The sequence below is a fragment of the Grammomys surdaster genome, unplaced genomic scaffold, assembly GCF_004785775.1.
Source record: "Grammomys surdaster isolate TR1022 unplaced genomic scaffold, NIH_TR_1.0 570, whole genome shotgun sequence".
NCBI classification, from domain to species: Eukaryota; Metazoa; Chordata; class Mammalia; order Rodentia; family Muridae; genus Grammomys; species Grammomys surdaster.
In genome coordinates, this window is record NW_021604989.1 from 278661 (window position 1) to 286741 (window position 8081).

An 8081-nucleotide genomic window follows, 5' to 3' on the forward strand; every position below is an offset into this window, starting at 1 on the left:
ATTGAACCATCCCTTCATTCCTGGGATAAAGCCTACTTGATCATGATGGATTACTGTTTTAATGTGTTCTTGGATTCAGTTTGCAAGAATTTTATTGAGTATATTTGCATCGATAATTAATAAGGGAGATTGGTCTGAAATTTTCTTTCTTTGTTGGGCCTTTGTGTGGTTTAGGTATGAGCATAACTGTGGCTTCATAGAATGAATTGGGTAGTGTTCCTTCTGTTTCTATTTTGTGGAATAGTTTGAAGAGAATTGGTATTAGGTCTTCCTTGAAGGTCTGATAGAATTCTGCACTAGAACCATCTGGTCCTGGCTTTTTTTTTTCTGGTGGAGAAACTTTTAATAACTGCTACTATTTCTTTAGGGGTTATGGGACTGTTTTGATGGTTTATATGCTCCTGATTTAACTTTGATACCAGGTATCAGTCTAAAAAATTGTCCATTTCCTCCAGATTTTCCATTTTTGTGGAGTATAGGCTTTTGTAGTATTATCTGATGATTTTTTAAAATTTCTTCAGTTTCCCTTGTTATGTCTCCCTTCCAGTTCAGATTTTATTAATTTGGATACTGTCTCTGTACCCACTGGTTAGTCTGGCTAAGGGTTTATTTATCTTGTTGAGTTTGTCAAAGAACTATCTCCTGATTTTGTTGAAACTTTTTATAGTTCCTTTTGTTTCTACTTGGTTGATTTCAGCCCTCAGTTTGATTATTTCCTGCTGTCTACTCCTCTTCGGTGTATTTGATTCTTTTTGTTCTAGAGCTTTCAGGTGTGCTGTCAAGTTGCTAGTGTATGCTTTCTCCAGTTTCTGTTTGTAGGCACTTAGAGCTATGAGTTTTCCTCTTAGCACTGTTTTCATTGTGTCTCTTAAGTTTTGGTATGATGAACCTTCATTTTCATTAAATTCTAAAAAGTCTTTAATTTCTTTCTTTATTTCTTCCTTGACCAAGTCATCATTGTGTAGATTGTTGTTCAGTTTCCATGTGTATGTGGGCTTTCCATTGTTTTTCTTATTATTGAAGATCAGCCTTAGTCTGTGTTGATTTGATAGGATGCAAGCTATTATTTCAATCTTTTTGTATCTGTTGAGGCCTGTTTTGTGACCAATTATATGGTCTATTTTGGAGAAGGTACCATGAGATGATGAGCAAAAGGTATATTCTTTTGTTTTCAGATGAAATGTTCTGTTGTTACCTGCTAAATCCATTTTGTTCATAACTTCTAATAATTTCAGTGTCTTTGTTTAGTTTCTGTTTCCATAATCTGCCCATTGCTGGGAGTGGGATGTTGAAATCCCCCACTATTATTGTGTGAGGTGCAGTGTGTGCTTTGAGCTTTAGTAATGTTTATGAATGTGAGTTCTCTTGCATTTGGAGCATAGATTTTCAGAATTAAGAGTTCATCTTAGTAGACTTTTCCTTTGACAAACATGAATTGTCCTTCATTATCTTTTTTGATAACTTTTGATTGAAAGTCAATTTTGTTCGATGGTAGAATTGTTACTGCAGCTTGTATCTTGGGATGATTTTCTTTGAAAAAAAATTTTCCAGCCTGTTATCTGAGGTAGTGTCTGTCTTTGTCACTGAGGTGCATTTCCTCTATGAAGCAAAATTCTGGGTCCTGTCTATGTATCCAATCTGTTAGCCTATGTCTTATTATTGTGGAATTTAGTCCATTGATGTTAAGAGATAATAAGGAAAAATAATTGTTACTTTCTGTTATTTTTTTTATTAGAGGTAGAATTATGTTTGTGTAGCTATCTTCTTTTGGACTTGTTATATTACTTTCTTGATTTTTTTGTAGGTTGTAGTTTCTCTTCTGTGTTGGAATTTTCCATCTATTATCCTTTGTAGGGTTGGATTTGTGAAAAGATATTGTATAAATTTGGTTTTGTCATGAAATATCTTGGTTTCTACATCTATAGTGATTGAGAATTTTGTTGGATATAGTAGTCTGGGCTGGCATTTGTATTCTCTTAGAGTCTGTATGATATCACTCCAGGATCGTCTGGCTTTTATAGTCTCTTGTAAGAAGTCTGGTATAATTCTGATATGTTTGCCTTTATATGCTACTTGATCTTTTTCCCTTACTGCTTTTAACATTCTTTCTTTGTTTTGTACATTTGATGTTTTGAGTATTATATGATGGGAGGAATTTCTTTTCTGGTCTAGTCTATTTGGAGTTCTGTAGGCTTCTTGTCTGTTTATTGGCATCTCTTTCTTTAGGTTAGGAAAGGTTTCTTCTATAATTTTGTTGAAGATATTTACTGGCCCTTTAAGCTGGGAATCTTCACTCTCATCTATACCTATTATCCTTAGGTTTGGTCTTTTCTATGTGTCCTGGATTTCCTGGAGGTTTTGGGTTAGGAGCTTTTTGCCTTTTGCATTTTCTTTGACAGTTATGTCAATGTTTTCCATGGTATCTTCTGCACGTGAGATTCTCTCTTCTATCTCTTGTATTCTGTTGGTGATACTTACATCTATGACTCCTAATCTCTTTCCTAGGGTTTCTATATCCATGGTAGTATCCCTTTGAGATTCCTTTATTGTTTCCACTTCCATTTTATGTCTTGGATGGTTTTGTTTAATTCCTTCACCTGTTTGGTTGTGTTTTCTTGCAATTCTTTAAAGGATTTTGTGTTTCTTCCCTAAGGGCTTCTACCTATTTACCTGTGTTCTCCTGTATTTCTCTAAGGGAGTTATTTATGTCCTTCTTAAAGTTCTATATCATCATCATGAGAAGTGATTTTCCTGTTTTTCTGGTGTTATGGGTGTGTCGAGGACTTGCTATTGTGGGAGGACTGGATTCTGATGATGCCAGGTAACCTTGGTTCCTGTTGCTTATGTTCTTGTGCTTGCTTTTCACCATCCGGTATCTCTAGTGCTACCTGTCCTGTCTCTGACTGGAGCCTGTCTTTCCAGTTATGTTGCTTGTGTAAGAATTCCTCAGAGTCCAGCTGTCTCCATGATCCTGTGATCCTGAGATCCTGAGTGGAAGAGTTCCTACGAGTTAGGCTTCCTCTGGGATCCTGAAATCCTGCTTCTCTGAGTGAAGTGGTTCCTCCACTGCTCTGAGTGCAGTGGTTTCTCTAGGATGGGTGAGGATATGATGTCTTCATGGGAGCAGACCAGCTAGGTGTCTGCCCCAGTCAGAAGGACCAAGGGACTCCTGATGATTTTGAAGACCATCTATCTATATATAGTATAACTGAGTTGTTAAAAATTGATTACTCTTAGCTATTTACTATTTAAATAATCTTGAAAATACTTTATTGTAATTAAATTAGAATCTAATAGTGTTATGGATTTACTATCTGACCTGTAACTTGCATCACTTAATCATCCTAAACAATTTGTAATTGTAGCTATTAGAAGAACTGGGTCTAAGCCTTGTATTCTTAAATGAGTTGCATAAGCAGTATGCTTACCTAGGAGTAAGCAAATTAATTTAAAATTTTGTATCAATATACAAAGGTTTATGCCAATGAAAACCTTAAACTTGTATCAATATATAGATTCTTTATCAATATGTAAAAATATAACTTCAAATCTGTGTTAAAATGTAAAGACTTCTGTAATGCATGATCATAGCTATTAAATGTTTTGTTTAAGAGTATGGCTGAAGCTCTGATTTGCTAACTATGAAATTCTTGCTTCTGAAATTATATTCTGAGAATATATTTATTAATGTATCATTTTTCTAATCAATGTTATTCTATCTTCCTATAATAGGATTTCAGTAAAGAATCACTTCATCATTTTTTCCTGATTCCATTTTTCCTAATCATGCCAGGGTAAATGTGGTTTAATGAGCCCATAGACTTAATATACTAGCCTACAAAGCTAGATTTCAATAATTTAATATAATATGTGAACATTCTAGATGTTATTCTTTCCATATTGAATGAAGTTGAAGATTTGTTATATACCACCATCACTGAGGGACTCAACCCCTGATATGCTTTTCATATGAAAAGTTGCAGCTTATTATGAAGAAAAAAATTGGTCAGTGCTTATACTGTTGAAAATTTACATATATCACATTTGTTCCTTTTCAGGTAAATTTCAGAGAGTTCTCTCATTCTATTTTGATGGAATACATAATAAGCTGAGCTAAAGAAACCTTGCAAAACATGTGATGAGAACCGACATGGAAGATAATATGGATACTATTACCTGGGAGAAAGAAGTTCAAAACACAGGGTTGTTGTTGTTATTGCTGTTTTTCTTTTCTCTTCTTCTTCTTCTTCTTCTTCTTCTTCTTCTTCTTCTTCTTCTTCTTCCTCTTCCTCTCTCTCTCTCTCTCTCTCACACACACACACACACACACACACACACACACACATATGATATACACATGGATTGTTTGAGCTAATTATACAAATTATGACACAAATTAAGTAATAAAGTATAGTAACAAAATCTTGCAAGTAGAGATGAGAAAATATAATAGTGAACATCATGAAGCTGTTACTAGTTTTATAACATTGTCTTACTCTTAACTTTTAGTGTTCACAAGATTGTGAGAATTTAACATCTAATAATCACAAAGTATTATCTATGCTTTCTCTGATACGACCATGGTTTTAATTAATACCCTTGTCAAATGAAGATCTTTGATGACTTGTTATGACAAATTTCAAGGAAATAAGTGTCTGTATTCAAATATGTGTATTTCGTCCCATAAAACTGAATTGAATGAAATCACAAAGAACAGAAAGGAACTGTTAATTGTACATTTACATAGTAGTTGTACAGTAAACTTACCCTGCTATGTCTAGTGAAAATATATATTGCAAATTATCAGTGTCGTTCATCACACAGAAGCCTTAATTCCAAAAGTTCTATGATTGATTAGTCAGTCACTATTCTTATGCTCTCAGGGGCTTTTAGCTGAAAATAGTTGAGGTTATTACTGATGAAGATGATTAAGAAGTTTTGTTATTTATGTCTCTGAGTGTATAGATTATGGGGTGTATACATGCCACAAGGTGCACATATGAAAGCCACAGAACAATTTTGTCGAATCATTTCTCTAATCCACCTTTCATCTGGATTCTACAGGTTAAACTCAGGTGCCAGACTTGCCTCTACCCATCGAGCCATCTCACTGGCCCCACACAGCATGATTTTAAAGTCCCCATTGTTGAGTAAAAGTTTCAATTTATGAAGGAAAATAAACTAAAATATGATTGTAAAGATAGAGTATTTAGTAATCCATCCTCATATACCTAATTTCTTATAATACTACTCTATCTCTCTTTTGTTAAATGCCCTTTCTTTTACCTAAGAAAGAAAGGAGAAATAGGAAAGTAAAGATGGAAGTCACCAAGTTTTAGCGCTCTATTTATTTTCCTCCCTATCCAAAAGTATGACCATTTCCAAATTACTCCTAAAATGAAAGATATCTATAATTTATAAAAAACTATAACCAGATACCCAAAACCAAGGAATCAGGATGAAAAGTTCCCACAACTTCTTGATGAATTAGGGTGACAAAGTATTTTTTAAAGGAGTGGGAGAAAAATTGGTTAGACGTAAGAAACATAGTGATAACATTTGTTATCTAGTCTCTGTATGCTTCGAGAGTTCAGACCTTAACTGAAATCCTGACTGGATCCATCTGAAAGGCTGGATAAACCAAGGTTATCAGGAATCAGTCACTGTTCCTGAAGCAGTTCTGGGAGCAAGTCTCTGGAGACAGCATCAAGTGAGGCAGGAAACTGGAACAGCAGGTCATTTCAGCATCTCTGAGGATAAATCTTGTCAGAGCTGCATCTTGGTGTTTTGTTTTGCAATATATGAATCTTACAATCTAATTTTTAGTTCTATAAAGATATTTGGATGGATTATGCAATATGCACAGATCAGTTAAGGATGAAATTTTGTTCCTTGTTTGAGCAAGTGGTAGACAACTGTCTTTTCTGAGTTAGTTTGATCAACAACAACCATTTATAATAAATATTCATTCATTCGATGTGAATTCTAAAGATTCTATATGATGAATTTTAAGCATTCTCTAACCAATAAGATTTATTGTTTAGTTTTGGCTGAAGGTTGGCTAGAGACAATTTTATGTCTAAGCCAGTTTCAGGGCCATTTCCCTGTGCAGGGATTGGCAATTCATGTTACCTGTCTTGTTTGGTCTTCTTAAATTTTTCTATTCTGTCTGTAGACAAGATCTTCAGTTGATCTTCCCCTATTGTATATGATCCATATTACATTGGAAGGGTCCAAAGACATTTGTCATTTCCCAATGTTCACAATCTGTTAACATAAATGCAGAGTCTTTCTACCAAAATAGCATGTCCTTGTTCCAGCAACCTGAAATTAATTGGTTCAATTTACTAGCCTCCCTTTTCTTAGGGCCTGCTCTATTCAGACCTCTCTCCTGGAGGGCTAGTAACGTCATTAATACCATCAAACTTATATCCACCTTCATTTTGATAATTAAAACAACACAAAGCAATTAAAACAATTTTAAACATTATTATCTGTTGAGATAAGGTTTCTCTCTATTTCCATGTTTATGTTTTCTATATTTGACATCAAAGGCCTGGATTTCTTTATTCTTCCATGTATACTTAAAAACACTTAAACTATTATCACTATTTCTGTTTTCTATCTTAAAACAATGCAATTTCCTTTTATTTCTACCTTCTAAAGATATAAGTATCTGTAGATATATAATTATATTTCCTTTCTCTTTATATAACTTGAATTAACATCCTTTCCTATGTATATAACTTCAATTAAATTTCCTTCTGTACTTCTGTATGAGGCTATCCTCATGCTTATCCTTCTGTCCTTAAAACAATGTAATTTTTCTTTTGTCATCTCTTTTAAGGAGATTGGTATCTGTGGATACCAATCTTTCTCTTTATATAACTTAGTTTAACATCCTTTCCTATGTATATACCTTCCATTAAATTCCCTTCTATTTTTCTGTATGAGCCTAGTCTCAGGCTGAGTTATGGATGAATGCTATGCTAAGCAATATCAGAATTCCCAGGCCCTCAAAGAATTCAGTTGCTTGTGAAACACTGGCTTCTTAAACTTCCATCAATCTTTCTATTTCTGTCATATTCAAGCCTGCTTTCTGTGGCCTACCTTCTGCCAGAAGTAACTGTCAGCATTCGTGGCTTAAGCTCTCAGATAAGAAACTAATTCTCCTTGCCTCCTAATTTTAAAGGGAAGGAATGTGGTTTCCATTCAAGAATCTCCAATTGATTTTTAAAACTGTTCTTGCCCGATGGTTGGAACACCATCTGTAGTATTAATATTTAACAAATAAATCCTGGTGCATGGTCACTAGCTGCCTCAATGGTTTATGTTCCTGAATGAAAGACACATACACAGCCTTTATATTTTAATATGTGTTATGCAGCACAATAGCTGGGCAGCTGCCTAGCCTCCGTATTGCGAAATCTACATCCCACAGATAATTACAAGCTACTACTTACTAAATTCTATATCCTACCTCAGCTGCTCTAGAGCCAGTTGGGCTCTGGTGGATGTTGGCCACTTTTTTTTTTTTAAACATTTCTTCTTACTTCACTACACTGAATGTAGGTGGATATCCAAATACTCAAGTATATGATACAAGTAGTTCTTAGTCATTGTAATTCAAAGAGGCTCACAAGCTACCACATCACTTCAGTTGGAGTAGCCTATCAATAATTGTAATTTTTTTTTATATTTAGAGATGTGGTGGGGTATGTCACCCGGATTCATCTTTATGGGAATGTGCATGGCCTCTCAGTAAGTACAGATCCCAATAGGTAGAGATTTAAACAGCTTCAAAGGATGTTAATCTTTAATTTGAGAGTTTACTTTAAATAATGTCATATTTACTTCATTGATGATTATCTACTTGAGCACTAAAACCACAAATAAGGTACATGTTAGTATTTTTCTTCTGACAACATTTCATTGCACTCACACCTTAGTCAGCTTCAGGGTTCACACCCATACGATGATGTTTTGGTCTTAAACTGTGATTCCATGAGGGTTATCAACAGAATCCAGCTACCAGTTAACAACCAACCTACACCCAAACTCATTTCCTTCTTTCCTTCCTT